The sequence below is a fragment of the Triticum aestivum genome, chromosome 7A (assembly GCF_018294505.1).
Source record: "Triticum aestivum cultivar Chinese Spring chromosome 7A, IWGSC CS RefSeq v2.1, whole genome shotgun sequence".
Lineage (NCBI taxonomy): Eukaryota > Viridiplantae > Streptophyta > Magnoliopsida > Poales > Poaceae > Triticum > Triticum aestivum.
In genome coordinates this window covers 108,488,932-108,512,766 of record NC_057812.1, presented here as the reverse complement: position 1 = coordinate 108,512,766, position 23,835 = coordinate 108,488,932, and positions in this window count along the sequence as shown.

Here is a 23,835-nt window from a genome sequence, read left to right as displayed (position 1 = left end):
GTGGCAGTCGGGGAGGAGCGATGGTCTTTTCCTACCAATCTATCCCCCTAGGGGCATGCGTAGTAGTACTTTGCTTAGAGGGCTAATAAACTTTTGCAATAAGTATGTGAGTTCTTTATGACTAATGTTGAGTCCATGGATTATACGCACTCTCACCCTTCCATCATTGCTAGCCTCTTCGGTACCGTGCATTGCCCTTTCTCACCTATAGAGTTGGTGCAAACTTCGCCGGTGCATCCAAACCCCGTGATATGATACACTCTGTCACATGTAAGCCTCCTTATATCTTCCTCAAAACAGCCACCATACCTACCTATTATGGCATTCCCATAGCCATTCTGAGATATATTGCCATGCAACTTCCATCATCATCATATACATGACTTCAACATTCATTGTCATATTGCTTTGCATGATCGTAAGATAGCTAGCATGATGTTTTCATGGGTTGTCCATTTTTTGATGTCATTGCTACGCTATATCATTGCACATCCCGGTACACCGCTGGAGGCATTCATATAGAGTCATATCTTTGTTCTAGCATCGAGTTGTAATATTGAGTTGTAAGTAAATAAAAGTGTGATGATCATCATTATTAGAGCATTGCCCCATCAAAAAAAAGAGAGGCCAAAGAAGCCTAAACAAAAAAGGGGGCAATGTTACTATCCTTTTACCACACTTGTGCTTCAAAGTAGCACCATGTTCTTCATATAGAGAGTCTCTTGAGTTATCACTTTCATATACTAGTGGGAATTTTCATTATAGAACTTGGCTTGTATGTTCCGATGATGGGCTTCCTCAAATGCCCGAGGTCTTCATGAGCAGGCAAGCAAGTTGGATGCACACCCACTTAGTTTCAGTTTGAGCTTTCATACACTTATAGCTCTAGTGCATCCGTTGCATGGCAATCCTTACTCCTCACATTGACATCAATTGATGGGCATCTCCATAGCCCGTTGATTAGCCGCGTCGATGTGAGACTTTCTCCCCTTTTGTGTTCTCCACACAACCTCCACCATCATATTCTATTCCACCTATAGTGCTATGTCCATGGCTCACGCTCATGTATTGCGTGAGGGTTGAAAAAGCTGAAGCGCGTTAAAAGATATGAACCAATTACTCGGCTTGTCATTGGGGTTGTGCATGATGTGAATATTTTGTGTGGTGAAGATAGAGCATAGCCAGACTATATGGTTTTGTAGGGATAACTTTCTTTGGCCTTGTTATTTTGAAAAGACATGATTGCTTTATTAGTAGGCTTGAAGTATTATTGTTTTTATGTCAAATGATAGACTATTGCTTTGAATCACTCATGTCTTAATATTCATGCCATGATTAGATATACGATCAAGATTATGCTAGGTAGCATTCCACATCAAAAATTATCTTTTTTATCATTTACCTACTCGAGGACGAGCAGGAATTAAGCTTGGGGATGCTGACATGTCTCCATCGTATCTATAATTTTTTATTGTTCCATGCCAATATTCTACAACTTTCATATATTATTGGCAACTTTTTATACTATTTTTGGGGACTAACATATTGATCCAGTGCCCAGTGCCAGTTCCTGTTTGTTGCATGTTTTTGTTTTGCATAATATCCATATCAAACGGAGTCCAAATGGGATAAAAACGGTCGGAGAATATTTTTGGAATATTTGGAGAATTCTGGAAGAAAAATCCACGCGAGACGGTGCCCGAGGGAGGCACGAGGCCGGGGGGCGCACCCTACCCCCCTGGGCGCGCCCCTGACCCTCGTGGGATCCCCGTAAGGCGGTTGATGCCCTTCTTCAGCCGCAAGAAAGCTAATTTTTGGGAAAAAAATCACGGAGAAGGTTTCAGTCCAATCGGAGCTGCGGATCTCCATATATATACGAAACGGTGATAGGGAAGTAGAAGAGAACGCAGAAACAGAGAGAGACAGAGAGACAGATCCAATCTCGGAGGGGCTCTCGCCCCTCCTATGCCATGGAGACCAAGGACCAGAGGGGAAACCCTTCTCCCATCTAGGGAGGAGGTCAAGGAAGAAGAAGAAGGAGGGGGCTCTCTCCCCCTCGCTTCTGGTGGCGCCGGAGTGCCACCGGGGGCCATCATCATCACCGCCATCATCACCAACTCTTCCCCCCTCTATGCAGCGGTCTAACCCCAATTTTACCCGCTGTAATCTCTACTTAAACATGGTGCTCAATGCTATATATTATTTCCCAATGATGTATGGCTATCCTATGATGTTTGAGTAGATCCATTTGTCCTATGGGTTATTTGATGATCGTGATTGGTTTGAGTTGCATGTTTTATTATTGGTGCTGTCCTATGGTGCTCTCCGTGTCGCGCAAGCGTGAGGGATTCCCGCTGTAGGGTTTGCAATATGTTCATGATTTGCTTATGATGGGTGGCGTGAGTGACAGAAGCACATACCCGAGTAAGTAGGTTGTTTGCGTATGGGATAGAGAGGACTTGATACTTTAATGCTATGGTTGGGTTTTACCTTAATGATCTTTAGTAGTTGCGAATGCTTGCTAGAGTTCCAATCATAAGTGCATATGATCCAAGTAGAGAAAGTATGTTAGCTTATGCCTCTCCCTCAAATAAAATTGCAATAATGATTACCGGTCTAGTTATCGATTGCCTAGGGACAAATAACTTTCTCGTAACAAAAAGCTCTTTACTAAAACTAACTTAGTTGTGTCTTTATCTAAACAGCCCCTAATTTTTATTTACTTGCTCTTTATTATCTTGCAAACCTATCCAAAAACACCTACAAAATACTTCTAGTTTCATACTTGTTCTAGGTGAAGCGAACGTCAAGCGTGCATACAGTTGTATCGGTGGTCGATAGAACTTGAGGGAATATTTGTTCTACCTTTAGCTCCTCGTTGGGTTCGACACTCTTACTTATCGAAAACTATTGCGATCCCCTATACCTGTGGGTTATCAAGCAGCATCAATATTCTTTATTATGAAACCTTCTGTCGCATGGGGTTGACAGATAAAAATCTTAAACCGTCGAACACTGTTTTCCATGGTGTGGTGCCTGGTAAGTCGGCGTATCCGGTTGGTAAGATAGCTCTGGAAGTTGCTTTTGGAGATGACCATGACTCTAGATCAGAGACATTGACCTTTGAAGTGGTGAAAATCATGAGCCCTTATCATGCCCTGTTTGGACAGCCGGCTTATGATAAGTTCATCACAAGGCCCTGTTATGTTTATCTGCAGCTCAAGATGCCGGGTCATAAGGGGACCATCACAATGCATGGGAGCTGGAAGATAGCTTTGGAGTGTGAAGAAGGTGATGCGGCTTATGCTGAGTCGGTTTGTGCAATAGAGGAGTTGAAGTTTTATAAGAACAATGTTGATCCGGCGGACATGACTTCTTTGAAAAAACCAACTACAAAGCATGATCCGGCCCTGAAGTTTAAATCGGCTGATGAGACTAAGCTAGTTGACTTCGTTCCCGGCGATTCATCCAAGCAGTTCAACATCAGCGCCAATTTGGATCCAAAATAGGAAAGCGCGCTCATCGAGTTCATCCGTGAGAACCGGGATATCTTTGCATGGAAACCTTCTGGCATGCCAGGTGTACGGAGGGAACTCGTTGAGAACACTCTCAATATTGATCCCAAGTTTAAACCGGTCAAGCAGTTTCTTCGGTGTTTCAATGAAGAAAGGTGCAAGGCCATTGGTGAGGAGGTAGCCCGGCGCTTGGAGGCTGGGTTCATTATCGAGGTTTTTCATCCTGAGTGGTTGGCTAACCCGGTGCTGGTACTTAAGAAGAATGGCACTTGGCACATGTGTGTGGACTACACAGATTTAAACAAGGCTTGTCCAGCTGATCCTTTTGTTGTCCCTCGTATTGATCAGATTATTGATGCTATGGCAGGTTGTGAGCGGTTGAGTTTTTTGGATGCTTACTTTGGTTATCATCAGATCAAGATGGCAGTTAAGGACCAGGAGAAGACAACTTCTATAACTCCCTTTGGAGCCTTCTACTATGTGTCTATGCCTTTTGGGCTCAAGAGTGCCCAGGCGATGTACCAGCGGTGTGTGCAGAATTGTCTTCATACTCAGATTGGGCGCAATGTTCATGCTTATGTGGATGATATTGTGGTGAAGTCCAGAAAGAAGGAGACGTTGATAGATGATTTGAAGGAAACCTTTGATAATCTTCGGGTTTATAAGATGATGCTTAACCCGGCCAAGTGTGTCTTTGGTGTACCGGCAGGCAAGCTCTTGGGTTTTCTGGTGTCTAACAGGGGCATCGAGGCTAATCCGGAGAAGATCAAGGCCATTACTTCTCTGGCTAAACCAGTGTGTATCAATGACGTTCAACGTCTGGTGGGTCGTATTGCGGCGCTAAGCCTGTTCATAAGCCGGTTGGGGGAGAAGGCTATCCCTCTGTATCAGATGATGAAAAAGACAGATAATTTTGTCTGGAGTGATGCTGCTAATGCGGCGTTTGAGGATTTGAAAAAACAGTTGGCCGAGCCGTCGGTTCTTGCGGCCCCCGTTGATAAAGAGCCATTGTTGTTATACGTGGCTGCCAATGCCCGGGCTGTTAGTGTAGCTATTGTGGTGGAACGGAAGGAGACAGGCAAAGAATATCCGGTTGAACGACCGGTTTACTACATCAGTGAGGTGCTTATTGAGTCCAAGAAGAGATATCCACACTGACATAAGCTTGTATATGGGTTTTTTATGTCCAGCCGAAAGCTTAAGCAATATTTTCAGGGTCATCCCATCACTGTGGTTAGCTCCGCTCCTTTGGGAGATATCATCCAAAACAGGGAAGCAACTGGCCAGGTTGCTAAGTGGGCTATTGAGCTTGGACCTCACGGTTTAAAGTATGTGCCTCATAAGGCTGTCAAGTCCCAAGCACTGGTGGATTTCATCAATGATTGGACAGAGTTCCAGGCGCCGGAGGAAAATCCAGATAACACGTATTGGACTATTCATTTTGATGGGTCCAGGCAATTGGAGGGCTCGGGGGTTGGAGTTGTGCTTGCTTCCCCTCGAGGTGATAAATTTTGTTATGTTCTCCATTTGATGTTCCCTTGCACTAACAATGCAGCTGAATATGAGGCCTTGCTCCACGGTCTTCGGATGGCTAAGGAGATGAACTTAAGCCGGGTAAGGTGCTTTGGTGACTCGGATTTGGTGGCTCAACAGGTCTCTGGTACTTGGGATTCCAAGGATCCACTCACGGCGGCTTATCGATGAGAGGTGGATGTTATCGCTGGTCACTTCAAGGGTTATCAAGTTGAGCACGTTGACCGGAGAAAGAATGAAGCGGCTGATGCCTTAAGCCATTTGGGTTCTGAACGTAAAACTGTGCCCCCTAATGTTTTTCTTGACGTTCTTCATAACCTGTCGGTCAAGTTACCCACAGAGGAGGATTTGGCTATTCCTGACCCGGAGGCTCAGTTGGTGGCGGCTCTTCATGTCATCCCTGATTGGACAGTTCCCTATTTGGCATATATGACCCGGGGTGAGTTACCTGAGGATGAAACTTTGGCCAGGCAGATAATCCGGTAGTCCAAGTCAATGACCATTGCCAACGGGGAGTTGCATGATTGCAGTGTCACAGGGGCGTTTCAGCGTTGCATGTCCCCTGAAGAAGGCTGTGTGATTCTGCGTGAGATCCACGAAGGAGAGTGTGGTCATCATGCCGGTTCAAAATCTCTAGTAGCCTAATCTTGTCGTCATGGTTTTTATTGGCTGACGGCTCATGTTGATGCTGAAGACTTGGTTAGAAAGTGTGACGGTTGTCAGAAGTTTTCACGTCGAGCTCATGTTTCGGCTCAGGAGTTGAGGATGATTCCAATTACTTGGCCGTTTGCAGTCTGGGGGCTTGATATGGTTGGGACTTTTAAGAGACCCAAGGATAAGAAGACTCATCTCTTGGTGGCAGTTGATAAGTTCGCTAAATGGGTAGAGGCAGAGCCAGTGAGTAAGTGTGATGCAGCAACGACGGTTCAATTCATGAAGAAGGTGATCTTCCGCTTTGGCATTCCACACAGCATTATAGCAGACAATGGCACTAACCTCTCCAAGGGTGCTATGAAGGACTTTTGTCAACGTGAGCATATCCGACTTGATGTATCATCAGTGGCTCACCCCCAATCTAATGGTCAAGTTGAGAGAGCCAATCAATAGATCTTGAGAGGTATCAATCCCCGGCTTATGATTCCCCTGCAGAGGACGCCGGGTTGTTGGGTGGAGGAATTACCTTCCATGTTATGGAGCATTAATACCACCCCCAACAGGTCTAGGGGTTGCACGCCTTTCTTCATGGTTTATGGAGCAGAGACGGTTCTTCCTAGTGACATCCGTCATGACTCGCCCCACGTGGCAGTTTATGTTGAAGCTGACAATGAAAAAGCACGTCAGGAAGCACTTGACATGTTAGATGAAGAGTGTGACATCGCAGCGGCTTGTTCGGTGATTTACTAGCAAGATCTGCGCCGTTACCACAGCCGTCGGGTTAAAACCAGAATTTCTCAAGAAGGCGATCTGGTGCTCCGGCTCATCCAGGACCATACTGATATGCACAAGTTATCCCCACTTTGGGAAGGACCCTTTGTGGTCAGCAAGAATCTCAACAACGGGTCGTACTACCTTATCGATGTTCGAGAGCACAAAGACTCACGCAAATCGGAGGAGGAGACCCACTGGCCATGGAATATTGCTCATCTTCGGCCTTACTACACCTGAGCCACATGCTCTCCTTATTTACATATTTAAGACAATGTATATATTATGATTGACAAAATAAACCGGCATCCCTGCTAAAGCAGGGCCTCTGTCGTTTTACCTTAAATGAGTTTTTGGTTACATGGGGCTTCCGGCTTAGGCATGAAGTTATGATTACCCTTTGAACCGGCTTATAAGCCAATTAAAAAAAAACTTGGGGCTTGCTACCCAGGTTAAAGGGACCAAAGAGAGTCTGTTGTAAAAGCACAACTCAAACATAGGTGCCCCTTGGGCACAGCCCACAATATCACTTGGGGGCTTGGTCGTATTCGAACCACAACTTATACCCTCTTGATTGGCATAAGGCCGCCAGGATAATCACTTGGGGGCTTGGTCGTATTTGAACCACAACTTATACCCTCTTGATTGGCATAAGGCCACCAGAATAATCACTTGGGGGCTTGGCCGTATTCGAACCACAGCTTATACCCTCTTGATTGGCGTAAGGCCACCAGGATGATCACTTGGGGGCTTTGGTCATATTCAAACCAAAGCTTATACCCTCTTGATCGGCGTAAGGCCACCAGGATGATCACTTGGGGGCTTTTGGTCATATCCAAACCATAGCTTATACCCTCTTGATCGGCGCAATGCCACAATTATGACTACCTAAATCCTCTTGATTTTTTAGGTTTATTTAATGCGACTTATCATGCTTTATGATTATAATGAACCGGTGTTTATTAACCCGGCCCGGTTTATTTCGTAAACCGGCAATATAATTACCAGTGTTCAAATTTTGGGCTATCACCCTTACTAGCTTGATAAACCAACAGTGTGATCAAATATCACAGGTATGCTATATGCTCAATTATATGGTTATTCTTAAGTCCGGCCTTGGTTATAAACTATGTTATTGGGCATGATAACCTGTCTAGCAGTAAATCGCGAGGACACCTTTTTCTTTCTGTTATATGCAGGAGCAGATTTCATATTACTAAATACCATGAGCAAACATAAGCATATCTTAACATGGCGTGTCCTGCAACAAATATGTGAACGATGGCATAGCAGATAAAGAGTTCAAACTAGCCTATTACAAGGCGGTTTGATGCCCATAAGAATAATTGTTTTTCAACAAGTCTTGCAGAAGGAAGAAGCTAAACTAGCTACCGATTTATGAATCTTGCTTGGGCTGGCTTGAAGGTTGCGGATCATCTTGTGCCGGTTCATCCTCCTCTTCTCTACCCAGTTGCTGGAAGTCAGTGGTTGATCAATCGATCCCAGTTAAGGCTTTGAATACAGCTTCATCACTTATAAGTGAGGTGGGATCAACGTCAGGAGCATAAGTGTGCTTACGGATTGGCGGAATAAGATTTGGAGCATTGCAACTTGGCGCATTAACTTTCTTGTTTTTGGCATCATAAATCGACTGATAATGTGAAAGATCAGTTTCTTCAGCCAATTTGCTAGCCAATGGACGCATTTCCTTCGTCAAATCTCTGATTTCATCATTATCAAAATCTGACCCGTCCTCTTTTATGCTCGGATAGCCGTTTCCAATATCGGCCGGGTCAAGATCAGATATACATGCTTAGCCCGAGTTAACGCAGTAAGAGCACCCGCCCTAGTGATACGTCTCCAACGTATCTATAGTTTTGATTGCTCCATGCTATATTATCTACTGTTTTGGACATTATTGGGCTTTATTATCCACTTTTATATTATTTTTGGTACTAACCTATTAACCGGAGGCCCAGCCCAGAATTGCTGTTTTTTGCTTGTTTTAGGGTTTCGAAGAAAAGGAATATCAAACGGAGTCCAAATGTAATGAAACCTTCGGGAACGTGATTTTCTTAACGAACAAGACCCGGGAGACTTGGACCCTATGTCAAGACACAAAAGAGGAGGCCACGAGGTAGGGGGCGCGCCTACCCCCCCAGGAACGCCCTCCACCCTCGTGGGCCCCCTGTTGCTCCACCGACGTACTCCTTCCTCCTATATATACCTACATACCCCCAAACGATCAGATATAGAGCCAAAACCCTAATTCCATCGCCATAACTTTCTGTATCCACGAGATCCCATCTTGGGGCCTGTTCCGGAGCTCCGCCGGAGGGGGCATCGATCACGGAGGGCTTCTACATCAACACCATAGCCCTTCCGATGAAGTGTGAGTAGTTCACCTCAGACCTACTGGTCCATAGTTAGTAGCTAGATGGCCTCTTCTCTCTTTTTGGATCTCAATACAATGTTCTCCCCCTCTCTTGTGGAGAACTATTCGATGTAATCTTCTTTTTGCGGTGTGTTTGTTGAGACCGATGAATTGTGGGTTTATGATCAAGTCTATCTATGAACAATATTTGAATCTTCTCTGAATTATTTTATGTATGATTGGTTATCTTTGCAAGTCTCTTCGAATTATCAGTTTGGTTTGGCCTACTAGATTGATCATTCTTGCAATGGGAGAAGTGCTTAGCTTTGGGTTCAATCTTGCGGTGTCCTTTCCCAGTGACAGTAGGGGCAGCAAGGCACGTATTGTATTGTTGCCATCGAGGATAACAAGATGGTGTTTTCATCATATTGCATGAGTTTATCCCTCTACATCATGTCATCTTGCTTAAGGCATTACTCTGTTTTCATTAACTTAATACTCTAGATGCATGCTGGATAGCGGTCGATGAGTGGAGTAATAGTAGTAGATGCAGGCAGAGTCGGTCTACTTGTCTCGGACGTGATGCCTATATACATGATCATACCTAGATATTCTCATAACTATGCTCAATTCTGTCAATTGCTCAATGGTAATTTGTTCCCCCACCGTAGAATACTTATGCTCTCGAGAGAAGCCACTAGTGAAACCTATGCCCCCGGGTCTATCTTCACCATATTAGTCTCCTACTACTTAGTTATTTCCTTTGCTTTTACTTTGCTTTTATTTTACTTTGCATCTTTATCACAAAAATACCAAAAATATTATCTTATCATATCTATCATATCTCACTCTTGTAAGTGGCCGTGTAGGGATTGACAACCCCTTATCACGTTGGTTGCAAGGATTTATTTGTTTTGTGCAGGTACGAGGGACTGGTGCGTAGCCTCCTACTGGATTGATACCTTGGTTCTCAAAAACTGAGGGAAATACTTACGCTACTTTGCTGCATCATCCCTTCCTCTTCGGGGAAAACCAACGCAGTGCTCAAGAGGTAGCAAGAAGGATTTCTGGCGCCGTTGCCGGGGAGGTCTACGCAAAAGTCAATATACCAAGTACTCATCACATACCCTTATCTCCCGCATTACATTATTTGCCATTTGCCTCTCGTTTTCCTCTCCCCCACTTCACCCTTGCCGTTTTATTCGCCCTCTCTCTATCCTCCCTCTCTTTCTCTATTGGCCTCTTTTTGCCCGCTTGCTTTTTGTTTGCTTGTGTGTTAGTTTGCTTGCTTGTCACGATGGCTCAAGATAACACTAAATTGTGTGACTTCACCAATACCAACAACAATGATTTTATTAGCACTCCGATTGCTCCTCTTGCCGATGCTGAATCTTGTGAAATTAATACTGCTTTGCTGAATCTTGTCATGAAAGATCCATTTTCCGGCCTTCCTAGTGAAGATGCCGCTACCCATCTAAATAGCTTCGTTGATTTGTGTGATTTGTTAGGTTTTCGTGATTTTGATGATTGCTCTCTAAACTTGCACCTTGCGGATTCCACTATTAAGAAACATATGGGAAGAATTAATGATGTTCTTATTGTTGCAAATAGGAATTATGTGCCCGTAGATTTTATTGTTCTTGACATAGATTGCAATCCTTCATGTCCTATTATTCTTGGTAGACCTTTCCTTAGAACGATTGGTGCAATTGTTGATATGAAGGAAGGAAATATTAGATTCCAATTTCCATTAAGGAAAGGCATGGAATACTTTCCTAGAAAGAAATTTTAAATTACCTTATGAATCTATTACGAGATCCAATTATGGATTGCCTACCAAAGATGGCAATACCTAGATCTATCCTTGTTTGCTATGCCTAGCTAGGGGCGTTAAACAATAGCGCTTGTTGGGAGGCAACCCAATTTTATTTTTATTTCTTTCTTTTTGCTCCTGTTTAGTAATAAATAATTTAACTATCCTCTGTTTTGGTTGTGTTTTTTGTGTTTAATTAGTGTTTGTGCCAAGTAGAACCGTTGGGAAGACTTGGGGAAAGTCTTGTTACACTTGCTGTAAAAAACAGAAACTTTAGCGCTCACGAGAACTGATGCCATTTTTATTTGGAAAGCGATATTTAATTAATTCTTTTTTAAGATGATTAATAGATAAATTCCTCACGTCCAGAAATTTATTTTAGAATTTTTGGGGTTCCAGATCTTGCGGTAGCTACAGATTACTACAGACTGTTCTGTTTTTGACAGATTCTGTTTTTCGTTTGTTGTTTGCTTATTTTGATGAATCTATGGCTAGTAAAATAGTTTATAAACCATAGAGAAGTTTGAATACAGTAGGTTTAACACCAATATAAATAAAGAATGAGTTCATTACAGTACCTTGAAGTGGTCTTTTGTTTTCTTTCGCTAACGGAGCTCACGAGATTTTCTACTTTAAGTTTTGTGTTGTGAACTTTTCAAGTTTTGGGTAAAGATTTGATGGATTATGGAGCAAGGAGTGGAAAGAGCCTAAGCTAGTGGATGCCCATGGCACCCCCAAGATAATCTAAGGACACCTAAAAGCCAAAGCTTGGGGATGCCCCGGAAGGCATCCCCTCTTTCGTCTACTTCTATCGGTAACTTTACTTGGAGCTATATTTTTATTCACCACATGATATGTGTTTTGCTTGGAGCGTCTTGTATGATTTGAGTCTTTATTTTTTTAGTTTACCACAATCATCCTTTCTGTACACACCTTTTGAGAGAGCCATACATAATTTGGAATTTGTTAGAATACTCTATGTGCTTGGCTTATATCTTTTGAGTTATATAGTTTTGCTCTAGTACTTCACTTATATCTTTTAGAGCACGGTGGTGGATTTGTTTTGTAGAAACTATTGATCTCTCATGCTTCACTTAGATTATTTTGAGAGTCTTAAATAACATTTTAATTTACTTAAATAATCCCAATATGTTTGGTATTCAAGAATAATAAAAGAACTTCCTTATGAGTGTGTTGAATGCTATGAGAAGTTTGATACTTGATAATTGTTTTGAGATATGAAGATGATGATATTAAAGTTATGCTAGTTGATTAGTTGTGAATTTGAGAAATACTTGTGTTAAAGTTTTTGATTCCCATAGCATGCACGTATGGTGAACCGTTATGTGATGAAGTCGGAGCATGATTTATTTTTTGATTGTCTTCCTTATGAGTGGCGGTCGGGGACGAGCGATGGTCTTTTCCTACCAATCTATCCCCCTAGGAGCATGCGCGTAATAATTTGCTTTGATAACTTGTAGATTTTTGCAATAAGTATATGAGTTCTTTATGACTAATGTTGAGTCCATGGATCATACGCATTTTTCTCACCCTTCCACCTTTGCTAGCCTCTCTAATACCGCGCACCTTTCGCCGGTATCATACACCCACCATACCTACCTATTATGGCATTTCCATAGCCATTCCGAGATATATTGCCATGCAACCTTCCACCATTCCATTTATTATGAAACACTCCATAATTGTCATATTGCTTAGCATGATTATGTATTTGACATCGTATTTGTGGCAAAGCCACCATTCATAATTCTTTCATACGTGTCACTCTTGATTCATTGCATATCCCAGTACACCGCCGGAGGCATTCATATAGAGTCATATTTTGTTCTAAGTATCGAGTTGTAATTGTTGAGTTGTAAGAAAAATAAAAGTGTGATGATCATCATTATTAGAGCATTGTCCCAGTGAGAAAAGGATGATGGAGACTATGATTCCCCCACAAGTCGGGATGAGACTCCGGACGAAAAATAAAAAAAAGAGAAAGAAAAGAGGCCAAAAAAGAGAGAAAAGGCCCAACTAAAAAAAAGAGAGAAAAAGAGAGAAGGGACAATGTTACTATCCTTTTACCGCACTTGTGCTTGAAAGTAGCACCATGATATTCATGATAGAGAGTCTCCTATGTTGTCACTTTCATATACTAGTGGGAATTTTTCATTATAGAACTTGGCTTGTATATTCCAATGATGGGCTTCCTCAAAATGCCCTAGGTCTTCATGAGCAAGCAAGTTGGATGCACACCCACTTAGTTTCTTTTGTTGAGCTTTCATATACTAATAGCTCTAGTGCATCTGTTGCATGGCAATCCCTACTCACTCACATTGATATCTATTGATGGGCATCTCCATAGCCCGTTGATACGCCTAGTTGATGTGAGACTATCTTCTCCCTTTTTGTCTTCCCCACAACCACCATTCTATTCCACTTATAGTGCTATATCCATGGCTCACGCTCATGTATTGCGTGAAGATTGAAAAAGTTTGAGAACACCAAAAGTATGAAACAATTGCTTGGCTTGTCATCGGGGTTGTGCATGATTTAAATATTTTGTGTGGTGAAGATGGAGCATAGCTAGACTATATGATTTTGTAGGGATAACTTTCTTGAGCCATGTTATTTTGAGAAGACATGATTGCTTTGTTAGTATGCTTGAAGTATCATTATTTTTATGTCAATATTAAACTTTTGTATTGAATCTTTTGGATCTGAATATTCATACCACAATTAAGAAGAATTACATTAAAATTATGCCAAGTAGCACTGCATAAAAAATTCTGTTTCTACCATTTACCTACTCGAGGACGAGCAGGAATTAAGCTTGGGGATGCTTGATACGTCTCCAACATATCTATAATTTTTGATTGCTCCATGCTATATTATCTACTGTTTTGGACATTATTGGGCTTTATTATCCACTTTTATATTATTTTTGGGACTAACCTATTAACCGGAGGCCCAACCCAGAATTGTTGTTTTTTGCCTGTTTTAGGGTTTCGAAGAAAAGGAATATTAAACTGAGTTCAAACGGAATGAAACCTTCGGGAACGTAATTTTCTTAACGAACAAGACCCGGGAGACTTGGACCCTACGTCAAGACACAAAAGAGGAGGCCACGAGGTAGGGGCGCGCCTCCCCCCCAGGCGCGCCCTCCACCCTCGTGGGCCCCCTGTTGCTCCACCGACGTACTCCTTCCTCCTATATATACCTACGTACCCCCAAACGATCAAATATGGAGCCAAAACCCTAATTCCACCGCCCTAACTTTCTGTATCCACGAGATCCCATCTTGGGGCCTGTTCCGGAGCTCCGCCGGAGGGGGCATCGATCATAGAGGGCTTCTACATCAACATCATAGCCCCTCCGATGAAGTGTGAGTAGTTCACCTCAGACCTACGGGTCCATAGTTAGTAGCTAGATGGCTTCTTCTCTCTTTTTGGATCTCAATACAATGTTCTCCCCCTCTCTTGTGGAGAACTATTCGATGTAATCTTCTTTTTGCGATGTGTTTGTTGAGACCGATGAATTGTGGGTTTATGATCAAGTCTATCTATGAACAATATTTGAATCTTCTCTGAATTCTTTTATGTATGATTGGTTATCTTTGCAAGTCTCTTTGAATTATCAGTTTGGTTTGGCCTACTAGATTGATCTTTCTTGCAAGGGGGGAAGTGCTAAGCTTTGGGTTCAATCTTGCGGTGTCCTTTCCCAGTGACAGTAGGGGCAGCAAGGCACGTATTGTACTGTTGCCATCGAGGATAACAAGATTGGGTTTTCATCATATTGCATGAGTTTATCCCTCTACATCATGTCATCTTGCTTAAGGCGTTACTCTGTTTTCATTAACTTAATACTCTAGATGCATGCTGGATAGCGGTCGATGAGTGGAGTAATAGTAGTACATGCAGGCAGGAGTCAGTCTACTTGTCTCGGACGTGATGCCTATATACATGATCATACCTAGATATTCTCATAACTGTGCTCAATTCTGTCAATTGCTCAACAATAATTTGTGCACCCACCGTAGAATACTTATGCTCTCGAGAGAAGCCACTAGTGAAACCTATGGCCCCCGGGTCTATCTTCACCATATTAGTCTCCTACTACTTAGTTATTTCCTTTGCTTTTTTACTTTGGTTTTATTTTACTTTGCATCTTTATCACAAAAATACCAAAAATATTATCTTATCATATCTATCAGATCTCACTCTCATAAGTGGCCGTGTAGGGTTTGACAACCCCTTATCGCGTTGGTTGCGAGGCTTTATTTGCTTTGTGCAGGTACGATGGACTGGCGCGTAGCCTCCTACTAGATTGATACCTTGGTTCTCAAAAACCAAGGGAAATACTTACGCTACTTTGTTGCATCATCCCTTCCTCTTCGGGGAAAACCAACGCAGTGCTCAAGAGGTAGCACCTGGCAGCCGATTTCTTCAGTTCCTCAATCCGGGCAGGCATCACAGCTAGCCTTACCAACGTATCCTTGATCAAGGTTGGGGGCGGCTTATTATGGGAGGCTGTGCAGATGACCCGTTGTATGCCGGTATATAACTTCTTTATAAATGTATATGCAGCTTTCAGTCTTTGACGCATATCTGAGCCAAGATGACCAACGCGACTCCATGCATTGTCAAAAACATTGGTAAACCGGCAGTTTATTAGATAATACATGTTTACGGTTTATGAAGATGATTATTTACCAAAACAGCAGTAGTCATGGCATTTATTTGTCGTTTCAAGCCAATTAACTCCTCTGCTACCGGATTAAGGGCTGCTTCAGCGTTCTCAGCCCTCTTGTTGTTTTCTCTGTATCCTAGCCTGCCCGCTCGCTCTTAAAGCTCTCCTTCAGTTTTTCCATGGCTGCTAAAGCATCGGTGAGCTCTTCTTTGGCCTTGGAAGTCTCAGCTTGTTGAGTTTTGATATGTTCTTGAAGGTCGGCGACTTGGGTTTCTTTTTTGCTAAGCTCAGCCTGCAAGAGATATGCAATTCGTGAGTTGGCAGTACATATTTGAAGTCCCAAGCACATGGCAAGTCATACACTTGGCACTTGGGGGCTAATGTCTATTGCTTCTCTCCAAAATTATTACAAAGTCCCAAGCACATGACAAGTCATATACTTGGCACTTGGAGAGTAATGCATATTTGCTCAAGTTAAAAACTATGGATTTTCCTTCCATCAATCAGCTTGGTGGTTCATCGGTTTACAAAGGTGTTCAAAGAATTTTGAGTCTTATAGTATAAAGACCCAGTTCATCTTGAAAAGATAAACCGGCCCTTGGGGGCTACACAAGCAAAGTTGAAGTATTTTCTAAAGTCCCGGTTCATATCAGCATTATAAACCGTCACTTGGGGGCCTACTAGAGTTGGTAGCCTAAACCAGTCATAAGGGAAGAGTAATTATGCAGAGATCAGCAGTGTTTACCTCATATCGCCCCTTCATCATGTTCAGTAAACCGGCTTCATAATCACGGCTGGTGTACAGTTGGTTTAAAACCCAGAATGAATATCTTGGGCACTGAGATGGGCATAACTTTTCAAATCCACCTTCCACTTTCCCTTATCCATAACAGAAAATTCTTCCTTAGCACTATGTTTTGACAGAGTAGTGGGGTTGCCTGGGGCCGTATAGTTGACACCAGTAACAACAACATCGTCCGTTTTGTCATCAGCAGCTTTGGTTGGGCTTGGCGGTTTATCATCATGAGCCATCGGATCAATTTCCATTTGTTCAACAAAGGTTTCATGATCTTGTGGTGGCATATCATCAAGGATAGCATCATCATTTGGTTCAGACGGCTCTGGGGTCTTTTCTGGATTAGCTGTAGTGTTGTCATCAGCCGGTTTATTCAACTTGGCCTTTTTGCTGGGTCTAGCCTTGGCTCTGAAAGGGACGAACATAAACGTTAGTAAGCAAACATAAGGTGTAAAGGGTTAGTTTAATATACTCACCCAGGAACAGTTTTGAGAGGTGGAAGTTGTGTTCCCGTGGACTTGCCAGAAGATGAATGAGAAGTTCCCTGATAGTTCGAGAATCATACGGATTAAGAGGTTGTCGGAGATAACCCGCCTTGGGATAAGATGCGTCAGAAATATGAGAGACCTCTGGGCGGCGTTTACGAACCAGTTTGTTTGGTAAATCGAACGAAGTGACCACATGACCGCTATGCCGGGTTGTGCAGCGAGCTTCATGTTGCTGTTTCTTCAAAAGAAAGTTCGGATCCAAGTGAGCTAGGGGGTGAGAAAATTTTACTTTCCGGATTGCTTGTCGGGTTCTTTGCGTGGGCAGAGAGTCTGAACCGGAAGAGAGAGTAATTACCTCTATGTCACTCGTGTGGCTGGCTTCCGTGTCATCCTGATAACAGTCATTGTCAAATGAGGTGCATGAATAAAGAGCCAAGTTTCTTCGTGACCTTGGTCTTGGCACGGGGTGTTTTAGCCGGTTTATCTTGCGCCTTCCTCTTCCAGAATGGATGATCGCCCTGTTAAAGATTGGAAAAGGTCATAAGGAAGTATTAAAAACATGGATTGAAAAAGGAGTTAAATAGTTCTTACAGCTGGCGGTTTATTTGAGGCGCAGAAAGGACTAAGCCCCGTTTTACTACAGTCGGCCACCGGTTCATCCAACATTTTCTTGACAGATTCAGCGATTTCAGCATCAGTAAGCTGAATATCAGTGTGCCATTGAGGGTCTTTAATGTCCCCTGTATACTCACACATTAAACCGGGACGACGGCTTAAGGGTAAAATGCTCCAAGAGACCCAACAACGAAAAAAATCAATGCCTGTCAAACCGTTTGCCACAAAGGCTCTGAGCTTCAAAAGTGGGGCATATTTGGTCCGTTCCTTTGCGCTTAGTCTTTGGGGGAGTGGATGTGTACTGGTGAGCTGATGGGCACGGTAACCCGGTAGAGGGTTCCCACCAGTAGGAGAGGTGTCTCGGCAGTAGAACCAAGGCCGATTCCAATCCTTGGGGTGGTTGTGATGCTTGGCATGAGGGAAGCCGACATCTTTCCTTTTCCGAATTGACACCCCGCCAAGTTCAATATTGGGCCCGTCAGTAAACTCGGTATGGCGGTTCAAGTAGAAGAAATCTCTAAACAGCTCGACTGTGGGCTCTTCTTGTAATTAAGCTTCGCAAAAAACTTGAAAGTTGCATATATTGCACACAGAGTTAGGTCCGATATCTTGAGGGTGGAGTTGGAAATAATGAAGTACGTCACGGAATTTTTTTGATCCGAGAGGTTTAAATCCGCGGCTCAGATGATCAACAAACACAACCACTTCACCATCCTTGGGCTCAAGAGGATTTTCTGGACCGGGGGTTCTCCAATGGATGACATTCTTTTTCGATAAAGCGCCAGTTGCAACACATCCGTTCAGTTCTTCTTCGGTAATCCGGGACGGAACCTAGTTGCAAGCATAAAAATATTTGGCCATTTATTCGACAACCTGAAGGAAGGTTTGTGCCGGTTTAAGATTTATGATTAATCCGTTAAAAGTTAATTGTTCAAGTATGCAAGTACGGTAAACCAGAGATTGACGCTATCAATTTGCAGAAGTGAGCAATTGGCGGTTTAGAGAGGACTAATGGTACTTGGCAGGTTATTAATTTATAAAGATAAACCTCTTACACGGACAGTGAGAGTATAGATCTGAAGTCAAAAAACGACTAAGTGATGAAAAACAAGTTTCACAGTCTCACATTGCAATTTCAGATCTACCGCACGTCAGGAAAAGGAAAAATATTCAGACCTAAAGGTTGGTACTTGAGCAGTTTATGAAGTTCCAGATTGAGCTAGTTCTGTGTCACCCTAGGTTATGACTATTACATGATGAACCGCATCCAGCATATTTCTCTATCACCGATCCATTGCCTACAAGATTTCCATATATTGTTCTTTGCTTATTTACTTTTCTGTTGCTATTGCTATCATCACTACAAAATACCAAAAACACTACTTTTACTACTGTTACATTTTGCTACCGTTACCACTACTATCATATTACTTTGCTACTAAATACTTTGCTGCAGATATTAAGTTTCCAGGTGTGGTTGAATTGACAACTTAGCTGCCAATACTTGAGAGTATTCTTTGGCTCCCCTTGTGTCGAATCAATAAATTTGGGTTGAATACTTTACCCTCAAAAACTGTTGCGATCCCCTATACTTGTGGGTTATCAAGACTATTTTCTGGCGCCGTTGCCGGGGAGCATAGCTCTATTCTTTGAGTCACTTGGGATTTATATCTGCTATTCATTATGAAGAACTTGAAAGATCCAAGAACCAAGATTTATTCCTCAACTACGAGGGGAGGTAAGGAACTGCCATCTAGCTCTGCACTTGATTCACCTTCTGTTTTGAGTAAGCTTGCGACACCTAAACCTGCTTCTGCTATTCATTCTGATATGTCGCATGTTATTGATGATGCTACTTCTGCTATACATGATACTTATGATGAAACTACTTCTATGCTTGATACGACTGTGCCACTTGGTGAATTTCTTGACGAACAACTTTCTAGGGCTAGAGAGATTGAAAATATTGAATCTGATAATACTGATGAAATTGATGATGAAGACTTGCCTGTTATTCCCAAGGGTTATGTTTTTGATAAAGAAGCTTCTTTAGCTATTTTAGCTTCCAAAGATAGATACGAACTTAAGAGGTTATTACCTAAATGGAATAAGCAATCTCTAAATGCTAGAATGAAACCTAGCCCTGCTTTTGCTACTTCACCTATCTGTGTTACCGATAAGGATTATGAATTCTCTATTGATCCTGATATAATTACTTTGGTTGAATCTGATCCTTTTCATGGCTATGAATCTGAAACTTTTGTGGCACATCTTACTAAATTAAATGATATAGCCACCCTGTTCACTACTGATGAGAGAACTCGTTACTTTTATATCCTTAAAATATTTTTGTTCTCATTAAAGGGTGATGCTAAGATATGGTTTAATTCTCTTGATCCTGGTTGTGTGCGTAGTCCCCAGGATATGATTTATTACTTCTATGCTAAATATTTCCCTGTTCATAAGAAACAAGCTGCTTTAAGGGATATATATAATTTTGTGCAAATTGAAGAAGAGAGTCTCCCACAAGCTTGGGGGAGGCTTCTCCAATTACTTAATGCTTTGCCTGATCATCCTCTTAAGAAAAATGAAATGCTTGATATCTTTTATAATGGACTAACCGATGCTTCCAGAGATTACCTGGATAGTTGTGCCGGTTCTGTTTTCAGGGAAAGAACACCGAATGAAGCTGAAATTCTATTGAATAATATGTTGACAAATGAAATTAATTGGACACCTCCGGAGCCAATTCCTGAGCCTATTCCTATACCAACTCTGAAGAAGAGGGTATTCTATTTCTCAGTGCTGAAGATATGCAAGAGGCAAAGAAATCTATGAAAGAAAAAGGTATTAAAGCTGAAGATGTTAAGAATTTACCTCCTATTGAAGAAATACATGGTCTTAACTTACCACCTGTTGAAGAAACATATGATCTTAATCCCTTACCTATTGAAGAGACTCATGGTCTTGATAACCCGACACAGGTAGTAAAGGTAAATTCTCTCTATAGATATGATAAAGCTGAAATCCCATTTACTAAGTTTGCTAGCCCATGCTTAGATGAGTTTGATAAATTTATGGTTAAGCAAGAAGATTTTAATGCTTATTTTGGTAGACAATTGAAATACAATTCAAATATGCTTGAACACTTGGGTGATTATATGGCTAATGTCAAATGTGAACTTAAACTTATTAGTAAACATGCTTCTATGGTTACCACTCAAGTAGAACAAGTACTTACAGCTCAAAATGATTTGCTCAATGAATTGAATAGTAAGAATAATGATAATGTTGTTAGAGTTATGACTAGAGGTTGTAGAATGACTCAGGAACCTTTGTATCCTGAAGGCCACCCTAAGAGAATTGAGCAAGATTCTCAGAGAAATAATATAGATGCACCTAGTCCTTCTAAAAAGAAGAAAAAGAAAAATGATAGGACTTTGCATGCTTCTAGTGATCCTGTTATTGAAACACCTGAGAATCCAAATGATATTTCTATTTCTGATGCTGAAACACAATCTGGTAATGAACCTGAACCTAGTAATAATGTTAATGATAATGTTCATGATGATGCTCAACCTAGTAATGATAATGATATAGAAATTGAACCTGGTGTTGATCTTGATAACCCACAATCAAAGAATCAACTTATGATAAGAAACACTTTGTTGCTAGGAAATGCAGTAAAGAAAGAGAACCATGGGTTAAGAAACCCATGCCTTTTCCTCCCAAACCATCCAAGAAAAAGGATGATGAGGATTTTGAGCGCTTTGCTGAAATGATTAGACCTATATTTTTGCATATGCGATTAACTGATATGCTTAAAATGAATCCTTATGCTAAGTATATGAAAGATATTATTAAAAATAAAAGAAAGATACAGGAAGCTGAAATTTCCACCATGCTTGCTAATTATACTTTTAAGGGTGGAATACCAAAGAAACTTGGAGATCCAGGAGTACCCACTATACCATGCTCCATTAAAAGAAACTATGTTAAAACTGCTTTATGTGATCTTGGAGCCGGTGTTAGTGTTATGCCTCTCTCTTTATATCGTAGACTTGATTTGAATAAGTTGACGCCTACTGAAATATCTTTGCAAATGGCTCATAAATCAACTGCTATACCTGTCGGTATTTGTGAGGATGTGCCTGTTGTAGTTGCAAACGTTACTATTTTAACGGACTTTGTTATTCTTGATATTCCCGAGGATGATAGTATGTCTATTATTCTTGGATGACCCTTTTTGAATACTGCAGGGGCTGTTATTGATTGCACTAAAGGCAATGTCACTTTTCATGTTAATGGTAATGAGCATAAGATACACTTTTCGAGGAAACAACCTCAAGTTCATAGTATCAATTCCATTGGAAAAATTCCATCGATTATATTTGGAGGTTTTGAATTTCCTCTTCCTACTGTCAAGAAGAAATATGATATTCTTATTATTGGGGATGTGCATATCCCCATTGAGGTAACATAGTGTTATTTGAAATTTCTCCGATTCCATGTTATTCGAATGAGTTCGTTAACAAGACTTGATCAACCTTGTTAGTGGATTCCTTTTGATGATCATGAGATGGATGAAACTAGAAGGCACAACCTTCTGTACCCTCCTTTTACTTTCTGTTATTTATATTAAATAAAATAAAAATAGTATTTTTCTGTCTGTTATCTGATTATCTGTGCAATATAAAAATACCCCGAAAATAGAAGTTCTCCAAATGCCCTGAAATTTAAATATGATTTTTTATGGAATACTTGAGAATATTTGGCACTAAGAACACAGCAGGGGGGTCAACCACCTGCCCACGAGGGTGGAGGGCGCGCCCTACCCCTTGGGCACGCCCCCCTGCCTCGTGGACCCACGGTGGCCCTCCTCCACTTATCCTTTCACCCACACACTCCTTCTTCCTGCCCCAAACACGAATATCCACCTCAAACCTGAGTCCAAGCTCATTTTGCTGCCATTTTTGATCTCCTTGCTCAAAGCACCTCTCACAAAATTGCTTGGGGAGATTGTTCCTTGGTGACCCTGTTCTTGAGCTTGCATGTCAAATTTATATGGTCAAAAGTAGTTTTGATGCATGATATAGGCCCTAGGTACTTGTAGGAGTAGTTGCTATCAATATTATTGAGTTTGGTTTACTTTTATTTTGAAGTTACTATTTTTTTAGAATTTTTCAGAGGAAGAAAAATGCTTAGGAAAATGTTCCAAGGTGGTTCCTCAAGGAAGCAAGGACCCAGGCTTGCAATGCGTGATGTTGATGAAGAGCCACCAAGAGATGCTCCAGTGCGTCCTTGTGAATGGCCTTAAGAAAATTTTATGGATCGAGTGGGAATTAAGGAAGAATTCAACGCATATTTGTGTAACGCTGATCTTGTGAGCTCCGAGGAAGAGAAGTGCAGCCAGTATCACAATCTCACTAGTACCTTTGTGAGGAGGTTTGAATTTTCATCTTCACGTAATTCTCCAACTGTCATGTTTGATCTTTATGAAAATTCTTACACTATGGACTTAGAGGATTTTACCACTGCTTGCAAACTTCCACAATGGGGTAGTATAAGGGATCCTCGCAAATCTGAATTTAGAGATTTTCTTGCTAGCATAACTGTGGGAGAATCTAGAGATATTACACAAGCTACCATAGGGAGCATTCACTTGCCTGCTATACATTATTTTGCTCTCTTCATAGGTAGATGCATTAATGGTAAAGATGAGGCATGTCATATGTGTGTCCCTGACCTCAGTATTCTTAGGAGTGATGTGTTAGGAGATAAATCTTATAATTTGGGAGCCATTGCTGCACGTAGGTTGCATCTTATAGATTTAATGGAGATTTCTTTGGAGTAATTTATGCAACCCGCATAGCTAATTTTCTTGGTGTAGCCATACGTGAAGATGATATTGAATTACCACCTGCTTACCTAGACTTTAATGCTATGGTTCACCACTAGTTTGGCGAGAGGAACAAATCACCTCTCCAGTATCACTTAATCTTTGACAGACGCCATGCTGTCCACATTACTCTCTCTGCTCCTACCTTCTTTGCTTATCAGGCTAGAGGAAGATATGTTATTACCAGAGAGGAGGCAGATGAGTACGAGAGGAGAGCGGAGGCCGCTCGTCGCTACGCTGCAGCTCAGGAGGCGATAGCCGCTACATCTCAGTACGACCCAAGCTATTATTATGGATATCCGCCAGGCCAGCCGTGGCCATAGACCAACTTAGGCTAAAAGCCTAAGCTTGGGGGAGTACGTATTTCCCACTGACATTACATTTATGTTCACACACTCATTGCTAGATGTCGGTGCTCATACTTTTTCATTGTATCATCCATGCTAGTTTAATTTGCGTTTTATGCTTTCTTCTTGTGTGTTTGATAAACCTTAAGAAAAACCAAAAAAATTAGTTGTAGCTTTTAATTAGTTTACTTTCCATGCTTGCAGTAGTAATTAAAAAGAAAACCCAAAAAGATTTCATGTTCTTCTTATACTTGTTGGGACCTCTCCCGTGTAAATAGTTTTATTTCTTTTCTTTTCTTTGGGGGTCGATAGGAGAAGACCATAATTAAATTGTTGAA